General features: G+C 40.6%; 1 protein-coding gene and 1 long non-coding RNA gene across 3 annotated transcripts in view; one reads left to right on the top strand and one right to left on the bottom strand.

Annotated features, from left to right (window-relative positions):
- LOC307036666 (vitamin D3 receptor A) overlaps window positions 1–22,106 on the bottom strand; it is a 116,077-nt gene that overhangs the window by 64,296 nt on the left and 29,675 nt on the right. The gene's annotated exons all lie outside the window — the stretch shown is intronic.
- Window positions 6,697–21,914, top strand: LOC307035936. Its single transcript, XR_013807243.1, has 2 exons — window positions 6,697–20,079; window positions 20,221–21,914. It is a non-coding gene; the product is annotated as an uncharacterized lncRNA (long non-coding RNA).

Genomic DNA, 22,106 nt, shown 5'->3' with positions numbered 1-22,106 from the left:
CCTCCATGCTTCCCTGGTGGGAGGGACTAAACGCAGGGAAACAACGCAAGTGAGGGACGTAAGGATTTCATTTAACCGAAGTGAAATGCAGCCAAAGTCATTCAAACTAGCTGCACCTTTACCAGCTTTGATAAAAACTGTAATGTATCAATAATTATAATCAAAACATATCATATATATTTTTCTGAAATGGGCCACACTTCCTATTGAGTACTTTTACTTTGATGCAAATTCTTTGTACTTTTACTTGATTGCACAAATTGTACTTGTTACAGAGTATTCGTAAACTCTGGTGCTTCTTCTTTTACTCAACAAGATCGGACTAATTCTTCTACCTCTGCCACTGACCTTTAACTATATGGGAGAGCTTCCTCCATTTTCTTCCCAGCAGCCAAACACGGTAGCTTAAAGTCGACACTCCTCCAGAAAAAAATCCCCAGGGTCGCGAGCTATAACTCCCACTGCCTCCCTTCCTCTGGATTAACTCTCTAGCTGCTCCAATGATTTGGACACTCATTGATACTCCCTACGCTCCTCTTTCTATACACCTCCAATGTATCCTCCGACTACACCACCACGCATTTCTCTGTCTTTCTTTTCTGCTAGCTGCTTGTATGTTTTGACGCGGCCAAAAAGCACTGTTGGTGTAGACGAGAATGGGGGCAAAGGGCCAACAAGGTGAAACCTGAAAGTTAATGGTTAACCTGATAATTGGGGTCAGCAGGGCAAGGGCAAACTCCACAAATATAGCACACTGACATGAGGAAAGACTTTAGGGAATGGAAGGAGGGGGGAGAGATTTAGAGTGGAATGGACACAATGTAAAAAGTTTAGACCAAGAAAATGTTAAAGATAAAGATTTAAAAAAGGAAGGAAGTAAAGAGAAAGGAAACAAGGAAAGAAGAGTGAAATTAGGACGTAAAAGAAAACAAAAGCAAAAGAAAGAATGCTTCCCTAACTATAAGTGAAGCTGACATATAGTTACCTCTGTGCAAACACACTACACTGTGATGCAAATCAAGGGAGCGTTGATTGAAAGGTTATTAAAGTTCATTAAAAGTGATGCCAGCATTGTTTTACAACCCCTAATTCCGTTAATGTCTCATGAATGTTACATTTGAAAAATGAGACATCGACATAATGGTTCAATTCAGACGCTTGGATGCAAATGGAGGGCTTTGATGTTGCAATTATTACAGCCATTTTGACAGAAGCTGTGTCCAGGACCAATTATTGGAGCCAGAAGTAAGTGCCAGTTTATAATAACTGGTAATAAAACTGAAGTCATCCTTAGTTAAATATCAACTTGAAAACAATGTGATGAAAAGCTTGGTTGGAATTTTTTATTGCAATCTCTTGAATATTTTTTGCAGTATTGAGATAATCACTATTTATTACGGTTATTCATTATTTGAAGGGACTACATTGTTTGTGCTTTCACATTTCTATTTAAATAAACAGCACTGCTTTCACTTTCATATTTTTACTAAATTCCTGCTAATTTATAAATCATGCATCAAACAAGATCTTATTCACAGTGCATCTCCGAGATGCAAAATATAAATTAAATTGTTGCGAAACGATGAATAAATAATCTATAATCCAGGGCTGTAGTCGAATATCCGAATATTCGTTCGAGGGAGTACTATTCGGGTTTCAATTTTGTTATTCGGATATTTTTATTTTATTTATTTTTTCGTTTTTGATTGTATTGAGTTTAACCATAAAGTTTATCGTTTACTTTCTCCATCTTTATATGTAGATATGACTTTTCTCCATTAATCTCCGTCACGTTGTTTCCATAGCAACAACAACTTCCTGTCAACAGCGCTAACTCTCCTTCAAAATAAAAGTATGTCCATACAAAATAGGAAGCCGAGCCAAATTACACTTAAGACATACAACTGCAACGAAAGTAACAAACACAATGCAATATCCTTTTCAATTTCAAAGAACACAAATTGCGTTGTATACATTAAAAAATAACTATAAAACAACAATACTGTAGAATAACAAAATGAATGCCGTGAAAAAAACGAAATACACATGTTGAAGCGGTTTGCTGCTGATTACTTGGCATCCATAACATGCCAACATGAGACTACTACTGACAAGGTGGGGTTTCCCAAGGTCACCATCAAAGCCATATTACCTGAATTATAAGGTGCATGACAGATCTGGTGACTACTTTAGGTCGGTGAAACCGGCCTAAGCTAAGGGTGCAGGCCACATGACATTGGAATGCTATAGGGCAGGGGTGGTGAAACTCCGGCCCCCGGGCCGTATACGGCCCGCGAGACAATTTGATACGGCCCTCGAGGTAACACACGCAAAAGAGAACAAATTAAGAAATCTAGACCGCAAAATAATTAAACAAGCGAGTGCCTGTTTTTCCTGGCCAAGGTCAGGGTCCTTGAACACAACACGAGCCTAACGTGTCATCACGTGGAATATGTCTCGTCCGACCGGGGTTTAGAGCTGCCGGAGAGCACCAGGACGTCGCTCCGGGCCGGGACTTCACAAATGTCAGTACCCATAAGGAGCCGTACACATGCCGCAGTTTTTTGTGTGGCTGTGTCTTTAGTTGAAAGCCCAGTGGTGATCTATTCATCTGTCATACTGATCATACAGTCAATAACTTTGTTGTTATTAGCATCTGGTTAGCTAGCTATGCTAACGAATATAAGAAGCTTTTTCTCCAACCAGTGAGGTAAACGCACATCTTTAAATGATCATTAGTTATAAAAAAAATAAGAGAATAAAGTAAACAGGTATAAAATACTATATGACAGTAAAAAAAAGTTGTTATTAATAAACAAGAATACAGTTTGAAAGGGGAGTGATTTGTAAAATATCCATAAAGAAAAATAAAATCTGCTTACAGTTCTGTTTCATATGGGTGTTTAGAGATGTATCCATAGATCTCCTAATGTTGCTCTCACAGTGCACCAAATTGATGCTTTTAACTTCAACATTTAAAAAAAAAATCTTCCCGAGGGAACATGGTTAGGCTAAAGTATAAACTGCAAAATGTTTTGTTAACCCTAAGTAGGTCATTTTTATTCCTCCTCCATCAAACTAGATTCACACCTGTGTTACCTGGGCTTCCTGACTGTCAAAATGACCCTGCAACCCGTGAAGACTGGAGTCCAATTGATCACTTTACCCAATACATCGACATTAAAGTCTTTGAAGATTTGGCAGCATTCACCAATCAAAGAGAGTTACAAACTAGAGGAGTGTCTCTGCATACAACTCCTGAAGAAATTAAGATCTTCTTCGGCATGTCAGTCCACAGGCCTGCCTAGGCTATCCAAGAATGAAAATGTTTTGGGCCAAAAAAACAAAAGTGCCAATAATAAGCAGCAAAATGTCAAGGGATAGGTTCTTCAAGCTGAGAAGCTCATTCAAGATGGTTGATGACTTGGCTGTAACGGAGGAAGCAAAGAAGGCCGATATTCTTTGGAGAGTCAGGCCATTACTTGACCGTGTGAGGCAAGGCTGTCTCAGTCTTCCAAAAACACAAAAAGGTCTGCATCGATGAGCAAATCATCCCATTCACAGGCCGCTGTCCAGTCAGGCAACACGTTCCAGGCAAGCCAAACCCCACTGGCCTAAAGGTCTTTGTGCTTGCTTCTCCAAATGGTCAGATGCTGGATTTTGAGGTGCACCAGGGGAAAAACACATTCAGGGAGCAAAGATTGGGTGTTTCAGCAGCATCAGTCCTACGAATGGTTGAAACTGTTCCCACAGTAATTCTTATATTTTTTGACCGATACTTCACAACGATTGATCTCATGGATGAATTGCTGGCAAAAGGCCTTCCAGCAACTGGAACCATAATGAAAAACAGAGTCCCAAAAACATGCCAGCTGCCAGGAGACAAACAGTTGCAAAAAGAGGGGAGAGGAGCATCAGTGTAAGTGATTAGAAACAGTCCTGAGCTAGCCATCACAAAATGGTTCGATAACAAACCAGTGCTGATGGCTTCCACTGTACATGGCAAAGAACCCCAAGACATCTGCACCAGATGGTCCAAAAAAGAAAAAGTTCACCTTCAGGTGTGGCCTGCAGTGATCAGGGAGTACAATGACAACATGGGTGGCGTGGACCTATGTGACCGCATGCTAAGCTTCTATCGCATGTCAAACCGGACCAAGAAATTGACATCGCGAGTGATTACTCACTTCTTTGATGTTGCCATTACAAACTCCTGGATCCAGTACAAGTCTGACAGCAAAGCGCTTAGTCGTCCAGCCAAGAACACCAAACAGTACCTGGACTTCAAATTACACTTGGCTGAAGAGCTGATGGATAGTTCAGAACTGGCTGACAGCGCTGAAGACGGTGAAGAAGGGTATGAGCCACCAACCAAAAAGAGGATCCCACAACCAGAGCGATCTCTGCGCATTCAAGGAGCCAGGCACATGCCACAGATGATGGATATCAAGAGTGCAGAAAGATGCAGAAAACAGGGGTGCAAAGGCAAGACGTTCATGAGGTGTACCAAATGCAAGATGTTTCTCTGCATTACGAAACAGAAAACATGCTTCCAGGAGTATCATCGCTAAAAATGCAAGGAAGAAATTAAGAACAATGAAGAATGAGGAAGGAAACATACTCAAGGGGGACCTATCAAATGATATGGACATTTTAGGATGAATTGTTGTTGAGCTGTAGCCTAGTTTGGGCAGTGTTCCATGTGTTGTCAACAAATGAATTAGTTTTAAACTTTTGATCGCTATCGACAATGTTCATTGATCAGACTTTTATTTTGAAAGCAGTTACTGCAATGTTCAGACCCATTTATTTATTTTTAAATAAAGGTGAATGCATTATTATCACTCTACAAGCATAATCTGTTACTAACACTAACATGGTCCCGACGTCCTATACAGTGGACGTACTGTAAAGTTAAAAAATAAAGATCTATTAAAAAAAGTCTAAATTGCAAGATGTTGTTTTTACCCTAAATAGGTAGGAAATCACAAAAAAAAGGAAATTGGAAGACACTTTTTTTCCTCGGGTCCCATGAAACTTCAACTTAAAAATCTATCTACAGTACATGGTTATTCATTCATTGACTTTTTAGCACATTAACCTACATGGGCTGACATTTAAAAGGATTAAGTCTTTATTTTTTAAATATATGGTTACTTTCCTTCATGGATTTACCATTATGGTGTTGTAAACATTTTCTGCGCGAACATGCAGCAAAGTCCACAGATCAAGAGTCCCAGTGATTTCATCACCTCGCTGCAGCCCAAAAACCTTTTTTCAAGTAAAAGAAAAAAGTGAGGCCTTTTTTGCCCTCTGCCAAAATCCCCATGTCACAGGAAAAAAAGGCAAGAGGCCAAAGCCAACATATTAGCTCATTGAAATGTAAGGTGCTTCATGTGGCCAGACAGCACTAAGAGGGAACTTAACTGGAATTGGAAACATTATCATCAGGAAATAGTTTCCTTTGACTATTATTAAATGATTATTGCTCCATTAAGCTGAGGTTTTGTGGCAGACCGAAAGTATCTGAAAATGTAGTCTGCTACTCTTCTACGACAGCCTACAGCGCACAGAAAAGCATCTCTTGCTGTTTACTTATTTGAAGAAACATCATTCAAGGAAATAAAACATTCTGTTCTCTGTAGGCAAAGGTGTGTCAGCAGTGTAGAGCTAGAACCAGTCATCTTGTGGTTGTATTAAACCTTACCGATATTGAAACAAACAGAAACTGAACTAAAGTTTTTCGGGATAAATTGAAATATATAACTAGAGACCATATTAGAACAAAAGTCTTGATGGTAAATCGGGCCACTGCCATCATTGGGGGGGGGGACAATGGCTCCGTTCCAACTTCCTAATAGCGAAGTCTTGTTCATTTGGAGAATTACTTTACAGTAATTCAGCTATTAAAACCAGGAAAAGGAATCACTTACACTAAAAGCCCTCCTTCCTACCCTCTACTTCCTGTTCCCTTGCTCCAATCACACCTGAGCTAGCTTCACAATATATTTTGTATTAGGACTAACTATGAGCATTTGAATGCCTGTTTTGAGCGTGGACATTTGAGAATGTGCATTTTTGTAGGAGCCACTAACTGCGAAAAGAACAGGATAAGCCCGCCTGGAATGCAACTCTAGTTCATAGCCGACTTCATCCTCTGCAAAGCCAGAAAGTTGATTCCTTTGAGTCACGATTCTCATGTTATGTCACGATTCTCATGTTATGTCACGTTTATAGTTTTGTAGGTTTGGGTGTTTTTGCTGTTTTCCATGTCATGTTTTCCTTTGGGTTATTGTCTTGTCATTAGTTTCCCTGGTGTGTCTAATTGTCTGATTATGTTCACCTGGGCCCCTGTGTTTTCTCCTCCCTCCTCACCTGTGTCTTGTTGTGTGATTGAGTCTTGTGTGTATTTAAGTTCTGGATTGTCTGTCTGTCTTGGTCGGTTCGTCTTGTTCCATGACTAGTTCTGCGGTGAGTGTTCTGTTTTGTCATTGTGTATATATATATATATATATATATATATATATATATATATATATATATATATATATATCATAGCCTTGAAATAAAGGAATTTTCAGTTTATCTGCATTTGGGTCCTGCTTGTTCCACAAACCGTGACACTTTGTGTTTCATTTGCACACGTTTAACGGGAACAGGCGGGGGGTTGAGTAGAAAAAGACAACCACAAATGGTGTCAAACTTGGTATTATGTCACAACTCAATTTTTGTCTTATGTGTTTTTTATGTAGCTGTCTGAAATTAAAGACTGCAGTTAATTCCCGTAAAAGTCTCACGTGTAGTTCAACGACATGAAATACGTCAGTAAATAAATACCCCACTGATGAACGTCTGAAGCTTTTACGTGTCTTAAAAAAGCGAGTTTCTAACATCTGACTTAATGACACTGCTTAATGTCATCAGGCCAACACAAGTCCGACTTTAGCTTAGTACTGTTTACGTGAAGTCATGTATTTGGTTTGAAGCATTACATTAGCTAGGTTTTTACAATAAGTTTATGGTTATTTTTTAAGCATCTATTTATTAACACCTGCTCATTTTTTAGTTTGTAAAATGTGTAAATATGTACAACTACATTTAATTTAACCAGTGCCTTCTCTTTGCTGCTACTACTGCTTTTATCACTCAGGGCTCGACATTAAGGACTGACGATGGCCCGGGGCCATCTAGTATTTAGCTCGGGCAATGAAGCCTCACCTGCTGGTTGCCCGATCGGGCAATCTATTATGCCAGTATCATGCAGCTCGCGAATCAAGTAATGAGTGACCCGACAGTAAAACTAAACATATCTATAACTAGTTTAGGTAGTTTGAGAGGTAATTTAAATAGCTACGTGTGATATTCTAACCTGAAGTGTGTGTTTTGTTCCGCTCACCGCTGCATGTGATCATGCAGAGCTGTGTGTCGACTCGTCAGCAGCAGCTGATCTCTCTCTCCCGTCAGATTAGGACTTCACTCGCGTTTATGTCCACATCGATCAGATCCAGCTAGTTCTAGCTAATGATATGACTACCTGCTTATTAAAAGACACCTAAACAATAAGTGTCGCTATGCAACCGGGTGAGGCCACAAAGTATAGCGCAGCATTATGCATTTGTTTACATGCCCACCGGAACCCCGAGGCATTACCAACCGATCAACGCACAATCAACCCATACAGGACATCTCTTTCTCCACATTACGTGTTAGACACATAGGTTAGACATTAGAATTGACTATTCTTGTCTGTCACATACTCTTCTTGTCTGTTACATAAGTGGCGCAACTGAAGCGGTATTGCGCTAAAGGGAAATTATTTTGACCGAAGAGATTTAGATTTGCCGGCTAACGGGAACTCTGACGTCGCCATTTTGTGTGCTTCGCGGATGCGCTCGGCTCCTCTCGACTGCTGCTCGGGTCTGCTCGGTCAGCTTCCGGATGAGGAGGCATTCGTTCGACCAACTTACAGTAGATAACATTACAAACATTTTTAACAGGGGCCATAATAGTGTAAATAATGTTTGTTTTGGCAGTTACAACTGAATGTAATGTTTTCTACTTTTTTACATCTGGGAAGGCATTTGCCTTCATCAGATGGAAAGTGTCTTGACCAACAACTGAAGTATTTCTTATAGCTATGCAGGGCATGCAAGCGAGCAAACACAAACAAGAACAAACAAATAAGTGAAGAATAAAATTGGAATTGTACAATATAATATTGTGGTGGTTCATCTTATAATTCAGTCTAGAGATTGCACCAGACAGCATCTAAGACCTGCAAAAATCTAAATGTTCTAGGGGGAGGCCCCCCAAACCCTTCGTGCGTCATTTCGTCCGCGCACATTTTTCAGGGCAATCTCTATTGGGCTCAGGGCCATCTGTAAATTAGCTTAGATGGCCCACAGTGACAGTGCAATGTCATGCACTGTCACTGCTTTTATTTATATGTTCCTGTTTCTATTACTGCACCGAGAGGGGCCTACGAAGTGTTGCTGTACCAAAGTGTAGTGACAATAAAGACATTCTGATTCTTATTCTGATTTAAACGTGTTGGTAGAATTTACACTTCAACTATTTTAAAAGTTGCAAAACGTGTCATCAGGCATCACACAAAGGTGTGTTTGGCACAGAAGGAAACGCAGAAACCCAATTGGCTTGTTTGTTGAGGTGGCGCTTCTGATGCTAATTTCCGAGTCAACATCACTGCACCACTCTATAGCAACATTAAGCCTAGTTATCAGTTTATCTTGTACCTCAGTATTGTGCTGGGGGACTCCTCCCTGTTTGTCTAGACTGCCAAGTATGCAGGTGTAAACCAATACAGCCCCCACGCCCCCTGCACCAACATACACACACACAAAGTTGACATTTAAACTTCCCTGGAATTTGAAGTGCAACTGCATGCTTTAAGCAAGATTTACATAAGTTAAACCAATATTCAGTTCAACAAGAAAACAAACAAATATGTTATGCAGTGTTATCGCTTAGTTGTTAGCGCACCGCCTCATAAAAACCAGGTGATTATGATAAGGGCCATATTTCAGGGCCAGGGCGAGGATTAGAATATAATAAAGTGAAGTGATGGACCTTGAGTCTGTGATTGAAAACTCTTGACTCGTTCTCATTCGTTGACGTGGCTTTGCAGGCTCTTTAAAAGCAGAGGAGCTGTTAAGCAGAAGGGCTTGGCACTCAAGCAAAAGGGCCTCTTACTGGAGGAGAAGAGCCCTTTCAAGATAATAGGGTGTTATTTATAAGATAGTAGGGAGCTGCTGTAAATCGTAATTTCAGCTGATAGCAGAACCAGACAGCCCAGAAACTGCAACAATGTGTGGTTGTTTAAGTTCAGGCTTTTTTTAACAGGCACCAGATACTCTAAATGTAGTGTTCAATACAGTATGTAAAAAAAAATGTAGGCTCAACATTTGTTCAAGTTAAACCATCATAGGAATTGTGATTAAAACATTGAAAATCAAACAAAACAATGCTGGTCTGTGGTTAAAAATGTAAAATTGATGTGTAAAAAGTATACTACTGCAGTTTATTTAATAATAATAAATTTATTATTATAATAATTATATTTTGACATTTAACATAAAGCCTCCAGCTAAGAAGTCACATTTTCACTTGTTTCTTTGATTGTTTCTCTGACCATTTGTCGGCAGGATACGGAAAAAAACACACTGGCCAGATCTTCTTGAAGCTTTGTTGAAGTATGTAGAACCAATTGCATTTTGGATTGCTAGATATACACATTTGTTTTCGCTTTCAATAGCAATGGAATATAGAGGGTTGGCCATGGTGGAATTCTATGTGTTCAAGGTGCCCTTTTTAGTCTATTTATGTATTAAACTGTAATTGTCTGGTGAGTCAGACAGGCGAGGGCACAGAAAATGAGTCATGTTAAAATGGCACGGAAATTAATAGCTGCATTACATCTGTCTTCTTGAAAGGAAAAATTGAAAAAAACAAAACATAAAAAGAACTCATTTGAGGTAACCGCATCCCAATCCAAACACTATAAGCTGATCAAGAAAAACAAAGATGTTTTGCTAAAGAACTATGTGATGCTAAGAATCGTTATGACTATGAGCCTGAACTTGGTCTGATGTTGAAATGTGTGTGTTCTCTGGAGAAATCCAGAATAATTGATAGTATTAGTGCCAACGGAAACGTAGTACTACAGATAACGGATGAATGCCGCTCTCTACAATGGCTTCCACTGTGAGCGGCTGGCACACAATCTTATACGAGTCATGGCGGGAGAGAAGTGGTTACAGTGCAGCGGCCAGGCTAGAGATTAGCCGCCGTGATAAAAAGTAGAAACTCTCACAGGCAGATTAGCAGAGTGAAAATGGCTTCTTGAAGGAGACCCAAACAGAGACATGAGCTCTCACTCAAACGCTGATTATCCAATTCAATGTCATGCCATTTGTCTTCAGATTCAGTTTAATGCGGTTTGCCGCAAATCTATTACTTCTCTAATATGTCAATCAACACAGTTAAACAAAGTTATTACACATATAATATTCCCTTCCCTTTCAAATGAAACTACTGAGACATATTTATGTTCACAAGAAACCACTAGTTATTAGGCCTGGGAAATATATTATGGATATAATATTGATATTGTGTCGTCTTTTCCTGTTTTTCTAAGGCTGCAAGACAGTACAAATGATGTACATTTCTGAATGTACCACACTGTTATGGCAGTTATATTCTGCCATTACCCTCTTAGTCTATAAATCCACATTTCTATTGATCAACATTTTCATTATTAATGGACAACCCTATAATATCATTACTATAATAGAGTTATTTGGTTAGAACAAATGGTGATACATTATTTTCTTAAGCTATAGAAAAATTATTTAGCTATAGTACCCTTCATAGAATATGAAAATGAAAAATCTAGCACCTGCAAGAGTTTTTTGTACTTTTCCCGATGCCAGCTCTACCCTAGACCGTTAGGTTGTATACAGACTATGTTTCATTGATGCCTTCCTCACTCAGCTGTTGATTGAGTAGCACCTGTTGGGGCAGGGCAGCTTGCATCTTATCAGTACATGGATGTTGATGACCTTCATGGGTGAGCTCGGAAACCTGAGCAGACCAGTGCAGCTTAGAACAGACATGGTGTCCACTTCAATTTGGCACACAAAAAAAGCACATGTTGCTTCTGCCAACTCATATCCATAGCTCTATGTAGCAACGCTACGTGACGGCTTGTCAACATTATTGTAAACGATACACACCAACTCACACATCTTTCCCATGGCTTTGGCAAGAATGAATCTAAATGAAACACTGTGACGTTTACCATTGCATCTCAACTTCCTGCATAATTTCTAGGGCATTGACAAAATAAATCTACTTTTACTACCTTTGCATAACATCCACTAAAGAATGAGCGATATTGATGTAAACGGTTATGTTAGTTGTTAACCAGCAATCGGGTAAAAAAAGGAATAATCAAATAGAGTAACTAGGGGTGTAACGGTTCACAGAATTCACGGTTCGGTATGTGCAAGAAAAAGCAAAAAAAAGTCCCACATGCATAATTCCAGGTTTTTTTTAAATTTATTTTGAACAGTAGTGCAAGTTTGAGTTTAAAAATAAGGAACTCTAACATTTTGAATAATTAACTGTATTACACAGTGAAAAACAAAAAGTACCACACACACACTCAGATGGCCATATTATCTATAATGGCTGATGTCAAACAAAAAGGTTCAATAAGATGTAAAACTAAAAAGAATGTCTTGAAAATATTACAAAATAAATAATAAGATAGTGTTTCAATCACAATCAATAAAGGCCGGGGTCCTCTACTATTGCATAAGGGCGCAGCATAGCCGTTGAAAAACATATGCCAAAAGCTTCCGTTATTTATTTTTGGTCTCTCGGCTTTCATGTCTATTGGCTTCTTAAAAGCAGCGGGGATAAGCTGTTGAACTGCTTTTGTCTTTTGCCGGGCTCCGGTGATTGGCAAATCTGGGTGATGCCTTCTGATATGATTTTGCATGTTTGGCGTGTGTTACCATTAGCATACCGCACTGCGGTCGAACAACGCCGACACACCGCCCTCGTCCGATCCACCACTCGAACAACATCGTTATTGTAGTCCACAGGGAACCCGAAATGTACCCACACAGCTGATTTAAAAGAAGCAGGTGGGTCTTCTGGCTCCTGTGTGTTATCTGAACTCGCAATACTAACTTTTCTTCTTCTAGGATTTGTTGTGTTTTATTATTATTCTTCATTTGTTGTTTAAGGGCGACTGGCAAACAGCTTTTAGGCCCCCTGGATTATATATAGTGTAGTTGATACTGCCCTGAATGACAGACTTTCCTCCCACTCGTAAAAAAAAAAGGCTTATTTGTCGTGCGACTGCATGTACCGAACCTTGACGGTACGGGACGAATACGGATACCGTTACACCCCTAACAGGGCTCGACATTAAGGACTGCCCGATGGCCCGGGGCCATCTAGTATTTAGCTCGGGCAATGAAGCCTCACCTGCTGGTTGCCCGATCGGGCAATCTATTATGCCAGTATCATGCAGCTCGCGGATCCAGTATGAGTGACCCGACAGTGAAACTAAACATATCTATAACTAGTTTAGGTAGTTTGAGAGGTAATTAAAATAGCTACGTGTGATATTCTAACCTGAAGTGTGTGTTTTGTCCGCTCACCGCTGCATGTGATCATGCAGAGCTGCGTGTCGACTCGTCAGCAGCAGCTGATCTCTCTCTCCCGTCAGATTAGACTTCACTCGCGTTTATGTCCATATCGATCAGATCCAGCTAGTTCTAGCTAATATGACTACCTGATTATTAAAAGACACCTAAACAATAAGTGTCGCTATGCAACTGGGTGAGGCCACAAAGTATAGCGCAGCATTATAAATTTGTTTACATGCCGACCGGAACCCCGAGGCATTACCAACAGATCAACGCACAATCAACCCATACAGGACATCTCTTTCTCCACATTAAGTGTTAGACATTAGAATGGACTATTCTTGTCTGTCACATAAGTGGCGCAACTGAAGCGGTATTGCGCTAAAGGGAAATCATTTTGACCGAAGAGATTTAGATTTGCCGGCTAACGGGAACTCTGACGTCGCCATTTTGTGTGCTTCGCGGATGCGCTCGACTCCTCTCGACTTCTGCTCGGGTCTGCTCGGTCAGCTTCCGGATGAGGAGGCATTCGTTCGACCAACTTACAGTAGATAACATTACAAACATTTTTAACAGGGGCCATAATAGTGTAAATAATGTTTTGTTTTGGCAGTTACAACTGAATGTAATGTTTTCTACTTTTTTACATCTGGGAAGGCATTTGCCTTCATCAGATGGAAAGTGTCTTGACCAACAACTGAAGTATTTCTTATAGCTATGCAGGGCATGCAAGCGAGCAAACACAAGCAAGAACAAACAAACAAGTGAAATGAAGAATAAAATTGAAATTGTACAATATAATATTGTGGTGGTTCATCTTATAATTCAGTCTAGAGAATGCACCAGACAGCATCTAAGACCTGCAAAAATCTAAATGTTCTAGGGGGAGCCCCCCCAAACCCTTCGTGCCATTTCGTCCGCGCGCATTTTTCAGGGCAATCTCTATTGGGCTCAGGGCCATCTGTAAATTAGCTTAGCTTAGATGGCCCACAGGGCCTTAATGTCATGCACTGCCTAAGAGTAACGGTTAAACTAAATGGACTTTCCCAGTAAGTAGTGGAGACTTAATGGGAAAGTGCCTTCATGTGTCTCCAGGAGAGGTGAACAGGGAAATCATTTTCCTGATTAGCACAAACACTACTGATGGCGAAACATGACAGATTTAAGCTACCTGGGCTTGGTTATTATGCTGAGCAGCTTGTCAGCCACCTCTAGTAGTACCCCATCATGTCGCTAATGGTTTATGAACATTTAACAAGGGTTGGCAATCAGTCAAACTGAAAAAATTGCTTCTTTGTGTAGTATCGTGCACACAACAAAGTATGATGTATGATTGATTTTTAAAAACCTAATTCATCACATTTTATATTGTTCATAACTGACTAAAACATTATCTAACAAAATGTAATATTTGATTCAAGGGCAGTCCCCTCTGCTCAGTTGACCATTGTAGCTTCTTTCAGCTCATTGTTTTTTTTTTAGGATCGGCGAGTTTACTGTTTTGGGTTACTCCAGCGCTCTCACAGTGTCTTTTTATACGTAGCACGCAGCTGTTGAAATACAGTCTGTCTGTACCTGTGTACTCTCATGTTCCGAATAACCCAGCTTCCCCCAAATTTCTTTTTGGTGTCTATCTACGCCGGGATCCTGAGTCGTGGCTGATCCTAAGTCCTGGACTTCGAGTCGTGGCTGAACCTGTCACTGTGGTCCTGCCTGATGCTCTCATCATACTACTTCCGTGATGGCTCCCACAGGATTGTTGACATCCTCGTGGATTCATCCTCTTATTATAGACACATGCATGTCCAAACATTTGGTCTACCTATGTTGTAAATGTATTATCTTTTCGATTTTTACACGGCATCTACTGCACGTCTGTCCGTCCTGGGAGAGGGATCCCTCCTCTGTTGCTCTCTCTGAGGTTTCTCCCATGTTCCCCTTTAAACTGTGGGTTTTCTCTGGAAGTTTTTCCTTGTACAATGTGAGGGTCTAAGGACAGAGGGTGTCGTATTGTCATACTGATATTCTGTACAAACTGTGAAGTCCACTGAGACAAATGTAACATTTGTGATATTGGGCTATATAAATAAACATTGATTGATTGATTGACTGTCTACATGTCCAGCAGACAGACAACTAGCTTTGGGCAAAGATAAAGATTTCATATATTTCCCTTATGACATTCGGACCAAAACAGCGCTATACGAGAGAAACTTACATTTAGGAGGCCAGGCAAATTACTAATATCACTATAATATCTTCAGTTTTTTTGTTGCCAAAAAACCTGTTCTTGCACAACTTTGCATTGTAACTTGACATATTATTCACAACATACTAAAGCTATGAATATTTCATGTAATAAATCATTTTTAAAAAGACATGTTTTACTCTATATAGAAGAAAGGGAGAAGTTAAATGGGGACAAATCCATGCACATTTTTCAAGTTCAACCACAGCCTGCCCCTGTTGAAAATTACACCAAAAGTGGAAAAAAAAGAAATTACTCTTTCCACCCACTACCTGGCATCCATTTATGAGCGAAAATAACAGGACTTAGTGGAAAACAACAGCGTCTGACAGAGAAAATGACTCATCACTCGCTCTATCCCTCCATCTCTCGCTCTCTCCCTTCCTCTTTTCTAGTTACCCGCACATCCTGTACATAAAAACATAGCTGAACTTGAATGAGAAAATAGACGAGTACTGTGAACAACACGTTTACCAGGCTGTTCCAATAACTGATGGGGCATTCTGACAAGAAATAAACAAAGCGTTTACAAAGCAAATGAATAACAATACACAGGAACAATATGTTCAGTTCATGTCAAATGAGGAAAGGTCCTAAGAATGGTTTTGAACCTTAATCATTCATTGGATTTCTGTGATGTCCGGGTTACTTGCAAAGAGTGCCTATGGTGATGCAGCCTTGTCTGCTTCCACTGTCAATGTATTCTGACATCAATGATGAAAAAAAAAATGCAGGGAGAGTTTGACTTGGACAGCAAAAAGGATATACGCAGAGAAGAGACATAAATATTAGAACATGTTTTTATCGGGGAGGAATTGATACAAAGAGACGCAGAGACTCAGCCAGGGTTATAAAGCTTGAGCTACAAATCACTAGTCCAAAACACTAAGCTACAAGTGGAACGTATCTCAGTGTTTCACAGTGGAGGAGATTTTCTTACATGTCATTCTCAGCGTTTTCTGAAAGCAAATCTGGATACTTGCAGACAACTATGTAGTAACAGGGCCCTATTATTCAGGTTGATATTAGTATTTTGTGCATCTACTTTGACATGTCTCCATGCTTTAATTATCATACTGCCTGTGCTGCAGCACCTCTTTTCACCCTCTTTCTGAAACCAGAGCCCGGTCTGCTATGATTAGTTAGCTGGACTAGTGTTGTCACGATACCAACATTTTGGCTTCGATACCGATACCAAGTCAAGAATTGCGATTCCGATTCTTTTTCGATACTTTTCTTAAAAAAAGGGAAACAGTCTTAAATGTAATTATTGTGCTTTATTTCACACCAGAACCATAACCATAACACACACTTTTAAACAATGAGAACAATAAATAAAATAAATGACAAGAATTCGTATTAAATCAAATTAATACATTTCTTACAGACAGGCCTCGTGGTGTCCGTAGGCTTGCCCTCAGTGTCAGAGGTATAGCTAAAATACATCAAAATGTCGCTTCTGGCATCTTTTTTGTCAACAAGCCGAGGCGCAGCAGCAGTTGCACTCCCACTTGCAGCCATGCTTCTCGTTTTCTCACATGCTCTGGCAGCTAGCGCGTGCACGAGAGAGGGGAGGCACTTAGAGCGTGCTTGAGAGGGGCGGGACTGCAGGCACGGCTGCAGTGCAGGGAGTGGAAGTAGAGCGCTGAACACACACGGCTCTTATTAAAACAGCGCTTTCTCACCGTTGTACTTTCCCCCATCATTCTTAAAGTACCGATACTAATGAAACGGAGGAATCGTAACGTTTTTAACGGCAGGGTATCGCGGTACCTTTCAAGTATCGGTACACCCTGCAACACTAAGCTGGACGGCTCCGTTGTGATTGGTCACCTGCTTAGAGATATCGCGTCCCACCCCTTAGCCACGTATAATGTGTTGGAGTGCTTGCCAATAGAATATAGTGTTAGCTCGGAACGCCCTGAACCCGAGCCGATGGCGTCCAAAAAAATAAATAATTCGAGAGAAGATCGAGAGTTTTTAATCGCTTGAAATGACGAAAAGGAAAAAGGACAAGGACATCCCTCTGTTGGAGGGGCAAAGGAGTCTGGTGCGATCCTTTTCGCCGCCAGCAAAGCGTGTTCCTGTGACGGAAAGTGTACTGTCGGCGAGCCTTAACGGGGGGTGCTAGTGGAGCACGCGCGTGAACTGCGAGCGCTGGAGCCTCGCAGCGGTGAAACTTAGGCTCCGTGGTAAACTGTGGTAAAATTAAGAGCCGTTAAGGAGCCGAAAGAGCCGGCTCTTCTTAGTGAGCCGAGCCAAATGATCCAGCTCACTAAAAAGAGCCGGAATTCCCATCACTAATACGTAAAGAGATAGTATCTATAAGGGATGGCTCAATTCAAAATTCAAGTACCGTAATTTTCGGACTACAAACCGCACCTTTTTTCCCATTTTTCGACCCTGGGGCTTATATAACGGTGCGGCTAATCTATGGATTTTTTTACAGCTAACGGCCACTAGGGGACCTCCTAAATCTATGGATTTTACAGGTTACAGTCCACCACCTTTAACTCTATGGGCTCTATGGCCGGTCCGCGCCCCCCACCTTTAAGCGGCGGGCTCCAGCAGGAAAAGCTGGAGGCCGGAAAAGAGTGAGAAAGATAGCGCGCAAAAGTAAAAGTGGAACCGAGAGTGGTACGAGAGACAGAACGAGAGCAAGACAGACAGACATTACGACAGACATTACGAGAGCGAGACAGTTTGTCCCCGTACCACTGGTTGAAAACCACTGCTATAGATCACTGCCGGTACGTGCGCTGGGAGCGCACCGTTTAAGTTAGAAAGTTGAAAAGTTTGTGTGTCTGAAACGCTATGTGATACAGTACAGTTTACACAGCACAGTACATGTTCTGTAGCTACTATTGCACTAAATGGTAACACTTGAATAAGTTATGCAAATATGCAACTTGTTTGTTGAAATGTTAATAAATGGGAGCTTTCTCAAACAGCCATCTCTTTCCCGACAATCCCCTCTGTGCACGAACCCTTACATATGGTAATTAAACATTAAAACACCTGCGGCTTATAGTCCAGTGCGGCTTATATATGTACACATCATTCAATTTAGCTGCTGCGGCTTATATTCAGGTGCGCCTTATAGTCCGAAAATTACGGTAACGTGACAAGACGTGACATCACGTCACACGCCCCCACCACCCCCCGCTCTCGGGGTGGACACCCTCTCAGCCCTGGTCTGGCGGAAACACTGCTAGTGACAGTTTTAAATAGAACAAATATCAATAACCAGAAATCATAGTGTTTTATAGTATATATGGCTAATGACATGTAAAGGTTTCCCTGCAAATTGTCTCAAGTATTTGTAATTTCTTTTGAACATCTTGAACAAATCTTTTGTCTTTCAAGTAATGACTTCCTGCATACAGTTTCTCGTGCATTTCTGTGAACTGGAGTTTCTTCTGATCTTCAAATGACATTGCTTCGATTAAGAAAGCCATTGAAGTTCTTTCTGCTACTGCTTTTGTGGATTATTTTCTTCACATGTCTTGCATACATGAAAGAGACTGGAGGAGAGTATACAACTGTGGCAGTACTGACAAGGAAAAAATAGTTAAAACATGAGCCTCAACATCCGGAACATTCACTTTTCCCTATAAGAATAAGCAAATGTCAAAATAGGCTTTGTGAATCATGTCTTCAGTGAAGCCATAGAGAACAACACTGTCAAACATGATGGCTGTTTTTTTAAACAGGCGGTCAGAATCACCACATGTGAACAAGAATCAGATGCTGAGTGACAGTTTCAACGCCGCTGTGAGTCGCACAGCTGTAAATAAGTGGGATGAGGAACAGATCGTGCAGATTTTTCCTGGGTTTTTTTACTCCCAAAATTCACAGATTTATGCGTTTAATCTCCTGTGTGTCAACATGCATGCACCAAAGAAGCAGAGCGCTCTGTATTTCTTCACCAAATCAATACATCCACACAAAAAACCACAACCAACTGACATCGTATACAGAGCAAAGAGGGAGAGAGAGTGAGGAGAAAACAGGAAAGGGGGCTGAAGGAATACAAATCATTACCTCTGTTTAGACTTGTTGTGGCTGTTGTTTGCTGCATGGTTTTTCCTCTCAGAGTAAACTAGCATACGTCCTCGGAAAACATAACCACTCTGTTCTGGTTTCTGCGTCTGTGTACACGTATCTACACGAACATGTACACACAGTATTATTTTCAATGGAATAAAACGGCATGTTGTTTTAGGGAGACAAACAAAAAAGCGACCCCGACATCTGCTGCACAGCTAAAGTCAATCACTGCTCTGTGTTCGGTGTGTCCCTTGATCGTCACTAGCCACAGTTACGGAGGGTCAATGCGCTGACCTACCAACCAAAGGGTCAGTGCAGTTAACATGTCCTAGTGTCCTTGGTCAAGATACCCAACTCTTAATTAATCATATAGGCATGTTTACAGTATGTTAGTATATGTAAGTCGATCCGAAAAGAAAAAAAACCATGAGCTAAATAACATGAAATGTAATGTTAACAGCAGGAATCCATTGGGGAAAACAGAGGTAAGTTACTGTTTTTGTTCTGTTTTCTAGTGTAGCCAAAAATGTACTAGGCATAAAATGCAATTTGTTTTGTTGCCATACGTTGCAGAATGACAAAACGAATATCCTTGAATCCCTAAAGTGAAGTAAACAGGTTGACTTGGGAATCCGTCACGTTTCACAATAGCTGGATATTTTTGGCTCTGTGGGGAAAGATGTGAAGACACTACGCATCAACAGGTGGTAATTGTATTGGACTAGATCCACAAATGTGTATCATGGAGTGTTAATGACCTGCTCCATGGACATTGACAGAGGGCTTTCAGTGGCCAAGAATATTGATAAGCATTTAGTTACTTATCAGTCACTAACTTCTAAAATCACCAAAGTTTTTGAGAGACCCTTTTGATGTTATATTTGTTCTGTCTGATGGTATATGCAAAGTCGAGACAGTTGTTCCCGTTCTTTGCCTCTTGCACTCTGATGTTAACAATTTCCTTTCCTGGCTAAGGTGTATTAAAATACCTGACCTCCCTGCTGCCCATGGCTCCCAGCCAGCTGAGGGGCCTCTCAGCCTGGATGATGGGGGCTGAAATCCTCCTTCTTACAGAGTCTCACAACACACTAAACCAATCCTGTAAGTGATTTTGTTGATAAAGAACCTTTTTAAATCAAATGAAATAATGATCTAAAGTAGTCTGTAAAATAGGCTATATCCTCTTTGTTAATCCTTCATGGTGACACCATGCCAGGTATCTTGACTTCCTGTTTGTTTTAGGACATTGACATCAGTCTGTTTTCCAGTGAGTGAGAGGCATCTCCAGTTCGACTGAGGACAGGCCACCTAAGATGACCGGGCAAAAGACATTTCCACTGGAAAAGTAGTCATTGGCCGTTTTTGCGGCGTGATAACTATCATTATGATGTAACATTGTCATTACATTTAGAACGTTGCTAATTTAGAAATGGATACAAGTCGTAAAGTACCAATATAGATGTGCTACCTCAAACACTGTTCAGCCTAAGCTTCATAGTGATTATCAATTCAATACTAAAAAGCAAGATAAACATGTAAAAAAAAACAATGACAAATGTGCAAATGAAATTGATTATGAAGCATCTTTAGCCAAATGTCCATCATGCTGTATCACACATTTTAACTGAGTTTTGAGAACATTTGAAATTAAAATGAATGCTAGATTCAATTCAAGAGTATTTCATCGGGATAAGCTTTAGGTGGTGCTTGTCAGAAAAGTGGCAGAAGTGGAGGGTGAAACAAGAACATGTAATTAAGAGAGCATCAGTCAAACCTTGAAGATGACATTTTAGGTTTCTTATGTATTAATGTAAGCAAAGTAAAATCGCAAGTCACGTGTATCATGTTCCTCATTATTTTTTCATGAAATGTATAGCTTTAAATGTTTTGAGAATTTACAGTATTTCCACTGAGGGCTTTTTATGCATATATTTACAATGTGCATTAGAAACAGGTGGATTTAAACATTCCTTATAACATATCAATTAAACTTCACAGTTGGATAGAAATGCAGCAGATAGTGTACTGCCTGGATTTATCGCTGCTTTGGACTCAACACTATTATTTCTCAAAGTGTTCCACCACTGCCTCCTGGCACACTGCAGCTGATGATAGCCTGAGGCCTGCGGCTCTGAAATCTAGATAAATTGGAAATGGAAGGTTTGGCTCAAAATGACTGCCGTCTTGCAGTGTAGTGAAAAAACTGTTAAATATTGGTAACAAGATCGACAGACTTTTTCTTTTTCTTCATCTAGTCATCACTGTCAACAGCAAACTGTCCATTAAAATTGAATTCTGAAACAGATTGCGTTGGTTTGGAATTATTTTGGGTGAACGTGACTTAGGTCAATTATTTCGGAGTCCGCATGATGATCGCAAAGCGTTGAATGTAATAATATTGATCGATTAGATCGATAGGTAAGAGTTTGACGAGGCTAGGATAGACAGTTTCCAAAAAGCAGTCAAAAACTAAAAGGAAAATCCAGAACTGTAAACACATTACACAAGGACACAAAAATGGTGCACCAAAGCATGCTATGAACACAGTCGCAGGACGGCCAGAAAGAGAAAACAATCGAAGAAAGTGAGCTGGAGAAAAACAATGATAGAGGAAGTGGCAGGAGTTGATTGGAGGAGAGCCATGGGGTGAAACTGTAGATAGTGTGGAGAAAACAGTGTGGTTACTGTGAAACAGCTGTGTCAGCTTTCAGCACTGGACACCATCACACACACATAATAAAGTGAAGCGATACACAAGGTATGTGCATAGAGTGACTGACTTACACGCACACAAACACACACACACACACACACACACACACACACACACACACACACACACACACACACACACACACACACACACACACACACACACACACACACACACACACACACACACACACACACACACACACACACACACACACACACACACACACACACACACACACACACACACACACACACACACACACAGCAGCCTGGGTGCCAGATCCAAGGCATGTGACATCTAACACACTCCCATGGCCTCCCAACATTGACATAAGTGTCATCCACGTACACTTCCATCAGCTTTGTTTTGACAGCTCTGTAAGTGCGTCACACACACACATACAAAAGAGCAA

This window comes from Notothenia rossii (genome assembly GCF_949606895.1).
Source record: "Notothenia rossii genome assembly, chromosome: 4".
Lineage (NCBI taxonomy): Eukaryota > Metazoa > Chordata > Actinopteri > Perciformes > Nototheniidae > Notothenia > Notothenia rossii.
This window is presented reverse-complemented; position numbering and strand designations above follow the sequence as displayed.